The 17,123-nt window shown below is 39.9% G+C and overlaps 3 non-coding genes across 3 annotated transcripts; all 3 read right to left on the reverse strand.

Moving 5' to 3' along the window:
- Positions 1 to 4,420: 4,420 nt before the first annotated feature.
- TRNAC-GCA lies at positions 4,421 to 4,492 on the reverse strand. Its single transcript has one exon. It is a non-coding gene; the product is annotated as a tRNA-Cys (tRNA).
- Positions 4,493 to 5,190: 698 nt separating this feature from the next.
- Positions 5,191 to 5,262, reverse strand: TRNAC-GCA. The gene has a single exon. It is a non-coding gene; the product is annotated as a tRNA-Cys (tRNA).
- Positions 5,263 to 9,608: 4,346 nt separating this feature from the next.
- Positions 9,609 to 9,680, reverse strand: TRNAC-GCA. The gene has a single exon. It is a non-coding gene; the product is annotated as a tRNA-Cys (tRNA).
- Between the last annotated feature and the right edge of the window lie 7,443 nt (positions 9,681 to 17,123).

Here is a 17,123-nt window from a genome sequence, read left to right on the forward strand (position 1 = left end):
GAGTGCAGAGTTAAGGCATAACAAAAAAAAGAGCAGCCCAGGATGAAGACTAGAAGAGGGGAAACTGGAATCAATGGTTCTCAAAATTTAATGTGCATCAGTATCACCTGGAGAGCTTGTTAAAACACTAGGAACTGGGCCTCACCTCCAGAAGTTTCTGATTCGGTAGGTGCCGGGAAGGACCTAACCATTTATATTTGTAACCAGTTCCCAGGAGATGTTGCTGTTCCTGATCGACTTTGTTTTTTAATCCTTTCTGTCTCCACTTTTATTTTTCCTTCTTTCTTCTGTTTCTTTTTCCCCTTTTCATCTTCTTCTTCTTTCATTTTTCTCTCTTGATTTTTCTTTACTACTGTCTGGTCTTTTCTTCTTCCCTCTCCTTAGTTTTGTTTAGTGTTTTTTCTTTCTTTCATTCTTTCTTCTTATTTACTTTCTTATTTTTCTCTGCTGCCACTTTATTTTAATTTCCCTCTTTTCTATTTTAGTTGACATGTTCTCTTCTCTTGCTGCTGCCTGCTTTTTCATTTGTCTTGTTTATTACTTTCTTTTTCCACTTTTGTTGCTTGTTTGTTTTTTGTTTTGTTTTCGTGTGTGTGTGTGTGTGTGTGTGTGTGTCTGTGTTTTCTCTTCTTGCCCCACCTTACAAGACACAGCAACTGTACCCATACAATTCAGCCAAAACAGTACCCTCTGCAGTGATACCCTCTGGGCAAGAGCCAATACCAACTCCTATATTACCTGACCAAAGATTGACACCAGCCAAACCTGCCCTCAACTGAGCTGTACAAATGGTGAATGGATAACTGTACACATGCTTCCATTCTCTAATCACATCCACCAGAAGTCAATTGGTGAGTGCCTGAGAACACACCAACAAACAATCATCAAATAAATATGAATACAATGACTCAGAATTTCCCTGTATAGGGTTTCCCAGGAGTGGCTCATACATGGTATAAGTCCACTATCAAACATAACTGAAAACTTACAAACAGCAGAAGACAAAATAGATGAGTGGAACCACCAAAAAATTAGAAACTTATGTGAATCAAAAGATTTTACAAAAAGAATAAAAAGAGGAACCACAGACTGTGGGGGGAAATGTTTGGCAGCAGCATATCAAACCAGGGACAAATATAAAATATATAGAAAGCTTGAATATCTCAACAAGAAAAAAAAACCATATCAATTTAAAAATAGGCAGAGGGCATGAACAGACACTTCACCAAAGAAGACATTCAGGCAGCCAACAAACATGAAGAAATGTAACAATCATTAGCAAATAAAATCAAAACAACAAGGTATCGAGGTAAATGCTGTTAACTGTTGGTGCATGGAAGGGATTGCAACCATATAATGAAGGAAAGTATATGATTTGTTGAATATAAAACTTATGATCTGCTCTGTAAACCTTCACTCAATTCACAATAAAAAGTTTTTAAAAAAAGAAAAACAAGGTAACATCTCACGCCAGCATTAGTAGTAGAAAAGCTCAAAATGAAAAAAAGCAATAAATACTGGCAAGGGGGTGGAGAGACTTGGACCCTCTTACATAGTTGGTGGGACTGTAAAAATGGTGAAATCACTATGGAAAATGGTATGATGCTTCCTCTGAAAGTTGAATATAGCAATATTGTATGACTCAACAATCTCTCTACCTGGTATATATCCTCAAGATGTAAGAACCATGACGCGAATGGATGTATGCACACTGAAGTTCATCACAGTACTATTAACAATAGCAAAAAGATAGAAACAACCTAAATGCCCATCAACATAAGGATGAATAAACAAAGTTTGTTACGTACACACAATGGAATAATACACAACACTGAAGAATAATGATGATTCTGTGAAACACCTCATAACATGGATGAACCTGGAGGACATTATGCTGATTGAAATTAGTCAATTACAAAAGGAAAAATAATATATGAGACCAGTATTGTAAAAAGTTAAGAAAAGGTTTTCATGCTTTAAACATACTTTGATTTTTACCAGGGGCGGGAGGGAAGGGAGAGTAAGTAATTCACTGGCTAGAGGGGTGTTGTCAAATGTCATTGAGTTGGTTCCAACTCATAGTGACCCTGTATAGAGTTTCCAGCAAGTGGCTGGTGAGTTTGAACTGTTGATCTTGTGGTTCAAACTGACCTTGCAGTTGACAAGTGTTAACTTGGGTGACAGTGAAGGCAATATACAACAACAGGCATGCTGACAGCAGCATGGTGAAGCAGGGGGAGACACAGGGAGAAGTGCAAGAGATAAAGGAAATAGAGATAAATATTGTTATTTACGCAACCTTGAAAAAACAGTGATCTCTGGATAGATCCATGGACAGGTACACAGGCTGAGCAGGTATGGGAGGGAGAATTGGAGTATGCTGATAAGTACATAAAGGTTTGATGAGGATATTTGTACATGGATATTTACCTTTGCTTCAAACATATCCATGAATGTGGTGGAGCATACCAATGGCAAAATGAAAACTTCTTAGACATTACCAAATGCCTTGAGGAAATGAGTTGCTTGGACTGGAGGCTCAGAACCGTAGTCAATTGGTCAACTGGCATAACAGTTCACAAAGACAATGTTCGACATCTTATTTTTGTGACTAGTGACTGGGATCTCAGAAGTTCATAAGCAGCCATCTGAGGTGAAACTATTGGTCTTTCCCTGTGTGGAGGAAAGAAGAGTGATGAAAATTGAAGATTCTTGAAATCAATTAGCCCAATGAACTAATTAATGGATCCCACATCTACCTATTTAATTTCTAGAATGACTTCTTTAATGACTGGTTCTAACTCACTCTCATGGATGAGAAATTAATCTATGGGATAGCAGGTCATTAAATTAATTACTGCAGGTGTTGTAAATAATAACCTCAAATCAACTTACCATTGTAAATGAGATGATCAAAAACATTCTGTTAAATAAGAATTCTGCCATTTAAAAACCTTTTTCTTTGTGAAAAAAAAAAACACCTTATAACTTATGTTTAGAAAGATTGGCAATACAACTTCATTTATTTGTTGTTGTTGAAGTGCCATCGAGTTCGTTCCAACTTATAGGGACCCTGTATAGGGTTTCTAAAGAGTAACTAGTGGGTTTGAACCACTGACCTTGTGGCTAGAAGTCTAGTGCTTATCCAACAGCACCACACAAGGGCTTCCTTGTTGTTGTTGTTGTTGTTAAGTGCCATCAAGTTGATTCCCACCCATAGCAACCCTGTATACGGTTTCCAAGGAGCAGCTGGTGAGCTTCAACCACTGACATTGCAGTTCAAATGACTTTGCAGTCTGGCACATTAGCCCACAGCACCACACCAGGACTTCCTACACAACCATAAATATATCATAAAATAGCACTAAATCAAAAGCAAATTGATGGCATACAATATATCTAAAGAACCTGGTTTGTTGTTAAGTGCCGTCGAATTGATTCCCACCCACAGCAATCCTGTATAGGGTTTCCGAGAAGCGGCTGGTGAGCTTGAACCACTGACCTTGCAGTTCAAACAGCTTTGTAGTATGGTACATTAACCCACAGCACCACACCAGGACTCCTGTGAACCTGGTAGTGGTGGTTGTATGCTGTGGAATCGGTTCCAACTCATAGTGGCCCCTGTATAGAATTCCTGAGGCTGCAAATTTTTACAGGAGCAGAAAGCCTCTTTCTTCCAAAGAGAGGCTCATAGATTCAAATTGCTGAACTTGTGGTTAACACCCCAACTCGTAACCCACCATGCCACCAGGGCTCCTTCTGATGAACCTGGATATGGCTAAATTTAAGAGCTTGTTGTTGTTGTTGTTAAGTACCGTGGAGTCGACTCCGACTCATAGTGACCCTGCACATAGTTTCCAAGGCTGTAAATCTTTAATGGAGCAGAACGCCTGTTTCTCCTGCGGAACCGCTGGTAGTTTTGAACTGCTGAACTTAAGGCTGGCAGCCTGATACGTAACCACTACGCTAGGAGTCCTGGTGATGCAGTGGGTTTAGTGTAACCTGCTAACTGCAAGGTTGGTGGTTCAAACCCACCAGCTGCTGTCCAAGAGAAAGATGAGGATGTCTACTTCTGTAAAGATTTTCAGTGTCAGAAACCCTAACGAGCAGTTCTGCTCTGCCTTATGGTCAGTATGAGTCAGAATTGACTTATGTGGTATTTTGTTTTTTTACAATAAAACATAAAATAAAATGTGAATACAAGAAATTCACCTTTACAATATTTAAAAAAAAAAAAAAAAGTGTCAAGATTACCAAAAATCAGGCAAGTCTAAGAAACTGCCAGAAATTAGAAGAGACTGTTGTTGGGTCATAATGATTCATAGTGACTTCCTGTGGCAGACTAGAACGGCCCCATGTGTTTTCTAGGTTGTAATCTTAACAAAGACAGCTCACTGAGTTTCTCAGTCTAAAGAAGTTGAGGGGGCACCTGGATTTGAACCAGGGACCTCTTGATCTGCAGTCAAATGCTCTACCACTGAGCTATACCCCCAATGCAGGAAGTTGAGGAGACATTATGACTAAATACAACCTGATATCCTGGCTTGTATCCTGGAATAGAAAAAAGGCTTAAGAGGAAAAACTGGAGCAAACTGAAGAAAGTTTTTATTTAGTTAGTAATGTTGCACTAATGTTTATTTCATAGCTTGAATAACTATACCGTGTTTATGTAAGTTATTAGCATTACAAGAAGTTGGCAAAAAGTATATAGAACCCTCTCCCTACAATCTTTACAACTCTCTGTCAATCTAAAAATTATTACAAATAAAATGTTTGATGAAAAGGAGATGGCAAGAGTCCAGTTAATAAGATTGAATGTATAAAGAAGAAATAAAAGAATGTATAAGCAAGTGCATGGAGGAGCAAGGGAGACGTGTGTGTGTGTGTGTGTGTTTGCATGAAGAGTTTCAAAAAAGTACTTGGAAAAATGGAATGAAAAGATAATGGAATTTTTCCATAAATTTTTAAAGCCCCACCATATGTCTCTGGGTATATGGCTGTGTTTGTGTATGCTGGGAGAAAGGTAAGGACAAGATAGTCAGTATCGTATGTGAACATATACTCCTTATGTGATGGAATTATTGAGTCAAAGTTCTTGCAGGAAACGGACAGTGAGACCCTCCTTAAATATTAAGCCAGAGGCACCTTGCTTTCCTGAATTGTGAATGAAATTGCCAAGAAGAGTAATATAGGGGGCACCTGGATTTGAACCAGGGACCTCTTGATCTGCAGTCAAATGCTCTACCACTGAGCTATACCCCCATGACAACAACAGGCTTCAAATGAGCACTTATTCTATTTTTATGACACCTCATAAATACCTTTTGTGGCTGCAATTCCTCCTGGGCTTAGAAACATCCTTCATCCCCTTCTAACCACACCCAGCTTCTGCTTTTCACAGAGCACATGTGCTTGTTTTCTTCCCAGCATCTGAACCTCAGTACTATATCAACAGTCTAATTTTCTAAATTAGAAAATATGCCAGCAGCTGCCCGTAAATCTCGGGACACATCAATGAATAGTTATTAGTGTTATGGGCCACCAACAGGTGCTGGGATGGTATGAAGGGATATTAATTAGATATCCACAAATTAATATCATTAAAAATTAGATTTCAGGGGTTTATGTACAACTCTGAAATTAAAGGCAAAATATTGTATATGTGTACATCTTGTGTATTGCGCATGTTTTTATCAGATTTTCAAAGGGTGCACTATTTCATGAAGAGCAAATGGCAGCCAGAGACTCAGCTCACAAGCTCTGTGAAGGCCTAAAACACCCATTCCTAATCTCTCCACTCTGAAGTACCTACGGATACCCCGAGCTTCAAATTCAGAGTGCCCAAAACTCAACTTGTCATCATCTTGCTCAAACCTGCATTTCTTCCCGTCTAGCTTTGTGATAGTAATAATAATGGTGGTGGTGGTGGTTATGTGCTGTAGAGTTGGTTCCAACTCAAAGCGACCCCATATAGGGTTTCCAAAGCTGTAAATCTTTACAATAGCAGAAAGCTTCATCTTTCTCCCACAGAATAGCTGGTAGTTTCAAATTGCTGACCCTGCAGTTAGCAGCCCAACTCGTAACCACTATGCTAGCAGAGTTCCTTAATAACAATAATAAGTAAGAAAAAACAAAAAGTTACTGTTGAGTTGATTGTGACTCATGGAGACCTAGTGTGTGTCACAATAGAGCTGTGCTCCATAGGGTTTTCAGTGACTGAGTTTTCAAAAGCAGATCATCAGACTTTTCTTCCAAGGTACCTCTGGGAGGACTTGAACCTTCTAACTTTCTATTTTTTAGACAATCAAACATATTAACCATTTGTATCAACTGGGAACTCCAATAATAATAAAAATGTTGTTATTGTTAAGTGCCATCAAGCTGCTTCCAACTCATAGCAAACTCTTGTACGGTTTCTGAGGAGCAGATGGTGGGTTTGCACCAACAACTTTGTGATTAACAGTCTAGTACTTATCCTATGGAGTTCTGTTGTGGCGCTCTGGGTTAATGCGCCAGACTGCAAAGCCGTTTGAACTGCAAGGTCGGCAATTCAAGCTCACCAGCCACTCCTTGAAAACCCTATACAGGGTCTCTATGGGTCAGGGTCGACTCCACAGCACTTAGCAACAACTACTTATCCTACAGCGCCCTGGTTCATGTTTATTGAGCATATACTATGTGTCAGGCATGGTACCCAAAGCTCTGTCTTCATATCCTGTGTTATAATCACAAACATTCCCTAAAATACTATTATTATCACTCTGATTTTGTAGGTGAGGAAACTGAGATATTAAAATATCTCGCGCCCTGGATATCCACAGACAAATGTAAAATCCCCTAAAAGCGAGACTGTAAATTCCAATAAGCCAAGTCCCCCCCCACCCAAAAAAAAAAAAAAAAAAAGCTAAAGAGGATAGAGAGAAACACTGTAAACTGATGATATATGGCGGGGATAATAATCAATGTAATGAAACAAGCTATATGAATGGTTGAATGTGAAGCTGATGATGTGCCCTGTAAACTTTCACTCAATGCAAAATAAAAACATTTAATTAAAAAAAAAAAATATCTCGCACAAGGTGACCCAACTAGAAGGTGGTGTAGCCAGGATTTCCATGTAAGCTCAGGGCTGAGTGCAGGGTCTACACACTTACCCATTTAACCAGCAGTCCTCCCTACCTTGATTGATAACACCACTATTTAGTCATCTACTTCAAAGCACAATTCCAGGCTCCTCCCATATACTTCCTCCCCAATTCAATTCATTTAAAAAAAAATATATATATAGCCTCCATTCTGACTCATAGTGACCCAAGAGGACAGAGCAGAACTGCCCCATAGAGTATTCCCAGGTACTTCAGAATAATGCACGAGATTGCACGGTCAGTTTGAAACACAAGGTAGGCAGTTCAAACCCCCAGTATCTCCTCATAAACAGGGTCTCTATGAGTCGTAACGGACTCAACCACACTTAACAACAACAACAAATCCTTATGGAAACAGACCACCAAATATTTCTTCTACAGAGCACTTGGGAGGTTTGAACATCCAACTTTTTGGTTACAGTCAAGCAATTGATCACTGCACCTCCTTCACTGAAGAGACCCCTCAATTCCAGTTAGTCACTAGAAACTGTTGATTTCATCTCACTCTCATTCCACCACCTTCAGAGTGGCCTCCTCACACCCCTCCTCCCACTCTGCCCAGGGCTTGTTGTTGTTAAGTGCCTTCCAGTGGCTTTCAACTCATAATGACCCTGTATACATTTCCAAGGAAGGACAGTTGAGTTTGAACCAGTTTTATAACAAAATCTAAGTCACTCCACTTTGCGTGCCTTCAGGATAAACTCCAAGTCTTTTAGAAAATTTCCTTATCTTTTGACCTCTATCTGTTCCTTACCTTGATATCAGCAGTTAGAAACCACTAGCTCTTCTATGGGAGAAAGATAAGGCTTTCTGCTCCCATAAAGATTTACAGCCTTGGAAACCCTATTCGGGGTCACTATGAGTTGAACTGCAGTTCGAAACTACCATCTGCTCCACAGGAGAAAGATGAGGCTTTCTGCTCCCATAAAGATTTACAGCCTTAGAAACCCTGTACAGGGTCGCTATGGGTTGGAACCAACTCAACAGCACATAACAATAACAACAACAACATGAGTCAAACTGACTCCAAGACACATAAACAGTATCACCACCACCACCACCTGTCTCTTTGGAGTCCTGGTGTGGCACTATAGGATTGTTAACCACAAGAACAGCTATTCAGACCCACCAGCCACTCCCTGGAAATCCTATGTTGTTGTTGTCAAGTGCCTTCCAGTGGATTCTGACCCATAGCGACCTTGTATAGGGTTTCCAAGGAGCATCTGGTGAGCTTGAACCGGTGACCTTGCAGTTCAAATGGCTTTGCAGTCTGGCACATTAACCCAGAGCGCCACAGCAGAAATCCTATACTGGGTTGCTATTAGTCTAAGTGACTCAAGTGCACTTACGGAACCACTTGTCTCTTGAGCTCCAGCTTCATCTACTGCCCCTTTCCCCATCACATTCTGTGCTTCAGATGACTGGAATTGCATCCACCTGACTCCAGACTTGACCCAGGCTATTTTCTCCGCCTGAAACTCAACCACCTGTCCCATGATCCCCACCTCCATTTTACCCTCAATCTGCTGAAATATTATTCATCTTTAAAACCCTAATTGGCCATCAACTCCTCTCTGAAGTCTCCCTTAACTTCCCCTCCTCTAGACAGAATTTATCACTGTCTCCTCCTCTGATTTCCGAACCTGGCCCATCACCATATAGTTCACTGTTTTGTTATTTTACATGCAATATCCTGATTGTGCAAACACTGAGGGCAGTGGTTGTGCCTTTTTCATCTCTGGGACCACACTTGCCACATTTCTGGCACATACTCCATGTACTCAGTATGTATTTTTCAAATACATCTTGTTGTGGTCAGGAGTTAGAACTGGACTCCCATCCCTGGGTGTAATGAAGATACCCAATATGTGGGCACTCAACTTTAACACGTGAATAGGGGACCGGAAGAAAAATTCCTCAAGCCTTATGAAAGAAAAAGTTCAGTCCAGTTTATGTTGACACAAGAAGAGTTCTGTAGATAAAGATCCTATTCCCTAATTTTCCTCTGGGCACTACTAAGTATGGGGACATCAAATGAGTGGTCTTTGCAGCCCAGAGGTCTTAAAACTCAATAGACAAAACCCTGGGGAAATTGCTAAGAAGTGGGAGTTTTGTTACAAAGATTTTAATGTCAGGCATGTATGTGTAGTATAATGAAGTCGTTAAGAGTTTGTGTTCTGAGTTCAAATCCTGTACTTAGTAGCTTTTTGACCTTCAGCAGAATACTGAGCATCCCCAAGTCTTTTTCTCCTCAAGTCAAATGGAGATACTGATAGTATGTATCTTCAAAATTCTGGGTGAAAAATTGAAGAGGTAATAATGTAAAGAATCTAGACTGGGGCCTAACATACTATAAATGCAAGGCACATTCTTTATAATCAAGCACCCATAAACCAGGAGATTATATAGTATTGTCAAATTAAAGTCAATCTATATTCTCCTAGAAAAAAAGCAGGAATACATAGGGGGCACCTGGATTTGAACCAGGGACCTCTTGATCTGCAGTCAAATGCTCTACCCCTGAGCTATACCCCCTGATAATATCTAGTTGCTTTTATAGTCTATCTCTCTCTCAACATTCTGGTCCTAAAAACTATCAATGACTCAGGGGAGCCATAATTACAGAGAATGTTGCCTATAGGGAGTCTGGGCATTACAAACAAGTCTTAGACATTTATTATTTTTTAAACAAATAAAAGACAGGACTCCTGGGAACTAAGTTCACTGAGCCAAGAAACTCTTCTTAGATTTGTAAATAACCAAAACAATGTACTCATGTTTCATATCTCACTAACAGATAACTTCAGTTGTGGGTAATGATGAGTATGTGCTTAGCATGGATGATTGGATTCCTGTCATGTTTTCCTTAGCAAGATTCCTAGCAACTGAGCTACTCTTCCTCTTCATGACATCATACAACTAAGTTCACTCAAGAGAAATATGTTTAATTAAATTGACTCTAGAGGGGGAAATGTGCATAAATAACAATTTGCGTGAGGTGTTTTTTTTCCAAAGCCATAACTTAAGATGATTTTAGTCACACAAAAACAGATGGTCAGTGAGTTATACTCTTATGTAACATAACTTGTCTGAAACTGGGAATATTGTCAAATCTGAAAGGTCAACTGGTGAAGACAAAGACAACTCCAAACAAGAACATCCTAATCAACTAAGTAAACTATTGATTATTGTCTTAATTCCAAAGATTCCGCTTCAACACCTAAACTTAACATCCATAGGAACAGCATGTATTGTTGGCCTCATAAACATCTCCTCTGGCCCTAATAAATTGTTCATCTCTTATGGAAACTTTTCATGTTTGGGCCTGTTGGGAAATCTCTCTTCTGCTGCTAATTTCCAGACCATATACATTATCACAATTTTCTCAAAGGATCTTAAGCTTGGAACACAAAATGTCAGGGTTATGAGTGGCTAGGGGACTAAGAGATGGAGAGACTCCATTCCCTTCTTTTTCTCCCAAGCCTTAGGTTGAAATTGAGAGCTAAAAAAGACTCACAATACATGCTTTGTTCATTGTTCTTTTCTAACCCTGGACATCAGTGGGTGTTGAGTTTTTAAGCAGTAACAGATGTACGGTGCATTTCATGTTGAAGAACCCAAGAATTGGAAAGAATTTAGAGATCATTTATTCCAATTGATTGTGTTGCAAACTAAGAAACACAGAGAGAAGCTGAGTGCCTTTCTAAAAGTCACAGGGCAGGTCATAGCAGGATCAGAAACAAGGGACCATTCTTCTACTAGCTCCTGGCAGGCAAGGGCTCTTCAAAAGCCCCCACTAGTGCCTCGTCCAATGCCTGGAAAAAATGTAGATGCTCAGTAAATTTTGTAAAATGAGTATCAGACTGTAGTTCTATGGCTGGCGGCTGGAGGCTGTGTGCCATGGAGTCGGTTCCAACTCATAGTGACCCTGTACAGGGTTTCTGAGGCTGCAAATCTTTATGGGAGCAAAACACCTCATCTTGCCCTGCAGAGCAGCTGGTAGTTTTGAATTGTTGACATTACAGTTTGCAGCCTGATTCTATAAGGCACTCTGGTAACCACTACGTTACCAGAGTGCCTTATAGAATGATAAAACATTCTGGCTTGCCTGGCACTGTCCTGGGTTTAGCTCTGAAAGTACCTCATCCTAGGAACTCCTTCAGCCCTGGGAAATCTCTCAGAAAATCAACCTGATTGGTCACCCTGATATATATATTTTTTACTCCTTCACAGTATTTCTCAAATCTAATCACTCATTTCCCACTATCATATTAGTGTTTACTTCATTTTTGTCACGAAATCAGCCCACTGTTTTGTTTTTGTTTTTTTCAGTTAGCCTCATCAGAAGCAAAATTATCCTTAAAGCCATACCAATTGTCTTTCTCTCTATTCCACATAAATATGTAACTATTGAAACATTTATAACTGCACTTAACACATATTGCAGTTATAACTTGCCATGCACTGTTATAAGCATGGTACTAATTCATTTAATAGTGAAAACAACCTAATGTGAGAGAAATTATTATCATCTTTACATACTCTACTCATAGAGTACAGCAAAGTTAAATAACTTGTCCAAGATCACATAGCTTTTCACGACCAAGGCCACACACAGTGATTTTATCTGCAGTCATCTTGGAAACTCTCAGCTGTAACCACAGCACACTCTGGACAGCATAGTCATGCCTATGCTGAACCTTTAGATACTGTCATTTTGTGGAAATTGACATACCCTATGTGTATATCAGAATATGTGTATATATGAGAATATCAGAAAGATGTTTACCTGTGCTTTATTCACTACACAAAGGCTTTCAGTTGTGTGGATCATGACAAGCTATGGACAACATTGTGAAGTATGGGTTTTCCAGAAAACTTAATTGTATTCATAAAGAATCGTACCTGGACCAAGAAGCAGTTGTTCGAACAGAACATGGGAACACTAAATGGTTTAAAATTAAGAAAGGTGTGCAACAAGGTTGTATTCTTTCACCATACTTATTCAACCTGTATGCTGAGCAAATAATCCGAGAAGCTGGGTTCTATGAAGAAAAACGTGGCATCAGGATTGGAGGAAGACTCATTAACAACCTGCAATATGCAGATGATACAACCTTGCTTGCTGAAAGTGAAGAGGACTTAAAACATCTACTGATGAAGATCAAAGAGCACAGCCTTCCATATGGATTACATCTCAATGTAAAGAAAACCAAAATCCTCACCACTGGACCAATAAACAACATTCTTATCAACAGAGAAAAGATTGACGTTGTGAAGGACTTCATTCTTCTTGGATCAACTATCAACACTCATGGAAGCAGCAGTCAAGAGAGCAGATGACTATTGCGTTAGGCAAATCTGCTGCACAAGACCTTTTTAAAGTGTTGAAGACCAAAGACATCAGCTTGAGGACTAAGGTGCACCTGACCCAAGCCATGGTATTTTCAAAAACCTCATATGGATACGAAAGTTGGACAGTGAATAAGGAAGACCTTTGAATTATGGTGTTGGAGGAGAATACCAAAAGTGCCATGGACTGCCAAAAGAACCAATAGATCTGTTTTGGAAGAAGTACAGCCAGAGTGCTCCTTACAGGTCAAGATGACCAAACTTCGTCTCTCATACTTTGGACATATTGTCAGGAGGGAACAGTCGCTGGAGAAGAATATCATGTTTGGTAAGATGGAGGGTCAGAGATAAAGCGGAAGACTCCCAATGAGATGGATTGGCCAGGTGGCAGCATCGATGGACTCAAGTGTGGCAACAGTAGTGAGGTTGGCCCAGGATCAGACATTGTTTCGTTATGCTGTGCATAAGGTTACTATGAGTTGGTGCCGACTCAATGGCACCTAACAACAACAACAACATGTGTCTACCCCATATGAAATTTGTGTATCACACTTGCCACAGAGAGCGGCTTACTAATGATGGTTGGACCGACCTGCTCTTGTTATTACTAACTCCCAGGTACTCTACTACCATGATGCCACTTCTGAGCAATTACTCCCCTCAAAAAAGGAGCGTGTCAAAGCCAAAAGGTTAATATGTGTTTTAAATACAAGATACGCAAACAAAATAATCTGGCCTAAGTTTCAAAGCCTACCCTTGAAAAGTTTCATCGAAGCTACAAAAGGAGGAAGGGGTTGCAGACAATTTAGAAAAAATATGGTAGTTGTTCAAAATATGCCCAACCAGGAGGTTTGGGAAAGTGAGACCTCCCAATTGTGGTGCTGTGGGTTAATGCGCTGGACTGGAAAGTCAGTTTGAACTGCAAAGTCAGCAGTTCAAATTCACCTTCTATTCCTTGGCAATCCTATACAGGGTCACTATGAGTTGTAACCAACTCGACAGCGCTTAACAACAAGAATTTCATAATGGAAATTCAAATGTAAACTTTTGGTGATTAGAATCCCCCTCACCCTTAAAAATAAAAACCCTGCTACATTAAATAATTTCTTATAAATCGAATTCTTTTACATTTTTAACTCTTCAGTTTTCTCATCGGTAAAAAGATGATATTGGGATTAAGGGATCTCCTAAATTCTTTCCTACCTGAAATCGGTGACTTAAGATTCAAAATCATACCTCATCTTTACTTTCCCGTTGGGGAACAGGTCAGAAAGTACAAGTTTGGCCAAAGAAAGAAAGAAAAAGATTCAAATGTGTGGAAAGTTTTAAATACAGTCCAACATAAAAAGACAGGGAAAATATTCTTACCAGGGACACAAGATTCACCATCAACCTTACTGCTTTAAGTTTTCCTCATTTTATTCTTCATAATATATTTTTTCTTACATTGTTAAAACATCCAGAAGTTGTGAAGTGTTGCCCAGGATTCTGGGACGCTGTTTAATTTTAATACTATATATGCTGTAATAATGGAGTCCTGGTGTGGTGTTGTAGGATAAGCCCAGTACTGCAAGGTCAGTTTGACTTGGAAAGTCAGCCATTCAAATTCACCAGCAGATCCTTGGAGACCCTACACAGGGTCACTGTGAGTCAGAACTAACTCTATAGCACTTACCAACAGCAACATGCTATAATATTAAGAGCTCTGGTGGCATAGTGGGTTATGCATTGAGTTGCTAACCTCAAGGTCAACAGTTTGAATTCACCAGTGGCTCAATGGAAGAAAGATGCAGCTTTCTGCTACTGTAGAGATTTACAGCCTCGGAAATCCTATACAGGGTCACTGTGAGTCACAACCAACTTGACACCACACAACTACCACCAGACTATAATATGAGAAAAACTTTTTTGTCACAACTCTGTTAATAATCACTCACACTGAATTATTTAATCCATCAGTATCTTCTCCCAGCCTCTCTTACCCAGTTGTTTGGTGGGAGTTGCGAAGACTGTAAGCAGAAGAGCACATACGAAGTAATTCACTGCACTACACACATGTAAGTGCTGTTCTCAATTAATGGTGATCTACTTTGCAACCTCAACTTAAAGGATAGATTTTACCTGATTCACAGACCAAAGTAAATTCTTCCTCTAATTCAATAGCAAACCAACTCAATGGCCTATCACTGTCCCAGTGGGACATACCACTATGAGTACTCTGTTTTCCCCAGATGGTCTTTCTGTATATTTTAGGCTCTTTCATTACCCACTTAACAACAATGCAGCTCTGCCACCAAACCTCCAACTCTATTAGTACTATTCCCAGGTTTCCCATTCCACTGATGTGTGATCTAGGGAAGCCTTCAAGATTTTGTTACATTTTCAGTCATATGAGAAAGCTGAGGACTGGTTTGTGATCATTTTATTAAAATTAAAAAAGAAAACAAATGTCCTAGTCAAGGACACCAAAGTGAAATGTCATGGAAAAGTTTGACCAAAATGGTATTTTGAGAAATTGTTTTGCGTTTGACATCTCAGAAGACTTGGGGAAGACGGAAAGGAGGAGAAGGGATCTCTTCTATTGTACTCTTGAGATCACAGTGTATGTTGTATTTTACTTTGAACCTTACTCTCTCTTTCTCTTCCCCTCCACTTTTCTTTCTCACAAATAGATCTAGGTTCTCCCATGATTCAAATTATTCCTTAGATAAAACAAAAGTCCTTTTTCAAAGTACATTCAAGCTACTCAGATTGACATTGTTCTAGTACAAACATTGTAATTTCAGGTAGAGATGTGTCTGTTTTATGTTTTAACTTTGTTCCTTTTAAGTTTGTTCCTTAAAAGTTAGTGTGCACAAACTTAGGCATTGGCTACCTATAATGGGGGGCTAGAAAGGCTTTAAGTGACTGGCTTACAAATTTTCAAGACGGAATTTAGTTTCAGAGTGTTCAGGAGAAGGTAGAATCCCCACTGAATAGTTCTCATCTTGTCTAGATGGGTCTGGTGAAAAGAGATGGGGAGAAGATTCTTATGATTCAATAGTGAGTAATTGTTATCATGATTGCAACAGTAAAGGAAGAAGTTCTGTAGCAAAAAGGGGGAAGCAGTAAATCTTACAGTCCAGAACAAAGGACCCTAGGATCATCAAGGGAGAAGAGAACAAGCTGAATGTGGGACCCTATCCAGAGAAGCAGCAACACCAGAGATGGAGGCAGAGATGAGGACATGGAGAGATAGCACACCTGAGAACTCTAGACTCAGGGAATGAGAAAGACTATGTGCTGGTGGCCAGGAGGCATGATTACAGAATGTGCCCTTTGGTTGTTTAAATTATTACATATCCCTGAGTGTTTTTGTATTGCTGTTGTTGTTAGGTGCCATCGAGTTGGCACTGACTTATGCACAGCAGAACAAAACATTGCCCAATCCTGGGCCAACCTCACTACAGTTGCCAAGCTTGAGTCCATCAATGCTGCCACTTGGCCAATCCATCTCGTTGGGGGCTTTCCTCTTTTTCTCTAACCCTCCACCTTACCAAACGTGATATCCTTCATCAGCGACTGGTCCCCTCTGACAATATGTCTACAGTATGAGAGATGAAATTTGGCCATCTTGGCCTCTAAGAAGCACTCTGGCTGTAATTCTTCCAAAACGGATCTATTGGTTCTTTTGGCAGCCCATGGCACTTTCAATATTCTCCTCCAACACCATAACTCAAAAACATCAATTCTTCTATGGTCTTCCTTATTCACTGTCTAGCTTAAAAAAATACACACGCACACACATAGAGAGAATAGGAGCAAATACTGTTGAATGATGGTGCATGGAGGAGATTGTAATCTTTGCAATGAAACATTAGTATGTTCAACCATGCAATAACAGCATTCTGTGGGTAGAAACATGGAAGGGTATACAAGCTGAATGGGTATGAGAGGGAAAATGGGAGTATGCTCACAAATATATCAGGGTTTGACAGAGGATATTTGTACATGGGTTCTTAATTTACCTTTGTTGCGAACACAAATGTGGTGGAGCATACAAGGAACAAAATGATGAAAACACCTTCAGGCAGTGAGTTGCTGGGCCTGAGGACCTAGGACCATAATCTCAGAGAATAAAATGATCAATTTGCATGACATAACCTATGAAAACAATGTTCTACATCCTACTTTGGCTGAGGTACCAACTGAGATCTTAAAAGCTCATGAGCAGCCATCTAAGGTGCAACTATTTGTATCTCCATGTTTGGAAGAAAGAAGACTGATAAAAATTATTTGGACCAATGGAACATGTGAACATCAGTTACCATGACTCTGAGACCAGAAAACATACATGGTGCCCAACTACCACTACCAACTGCTCTGAAAGGGATCACAGTAGAAAGTCCAGAATAGAGTGGAAGCAAATGCAGAACAGAACTCAAAATTTAAAAAAAAAGACTGGGAGAACAAACAAGATGGCGGATCGGGTGGATGCATAGCAGAGAGCTCCGCCAACAACAACACAGAATACCCGACCAAGCAGGCTCAGGGGCTGGTCCCAGAACTCTGAACCACATATAAAGGAATACTTAGAAGGTTGGAAGGCTCACAGCTGGGGGAATTTGTGGCAGAAGCAAGAAATCT

Source organism: Chrysochloris asiatica, unplaced genomic scaffold, assembly GCF_000296735.1.
Source record: "Chrysochloris asiatica unplaced genomic scaffold, ChrAsi1.0 scaffold00028, whole genome shotgun sequence".
In the NCBI taxonomy this organism is placed as follows: domain Eukaryota; kingdom Metazoa; phylum Chordata; class Mammalia; order Afrosoricida; family Chrysochloridae; genus Chrysochloris; species Chrysochloris asiatica.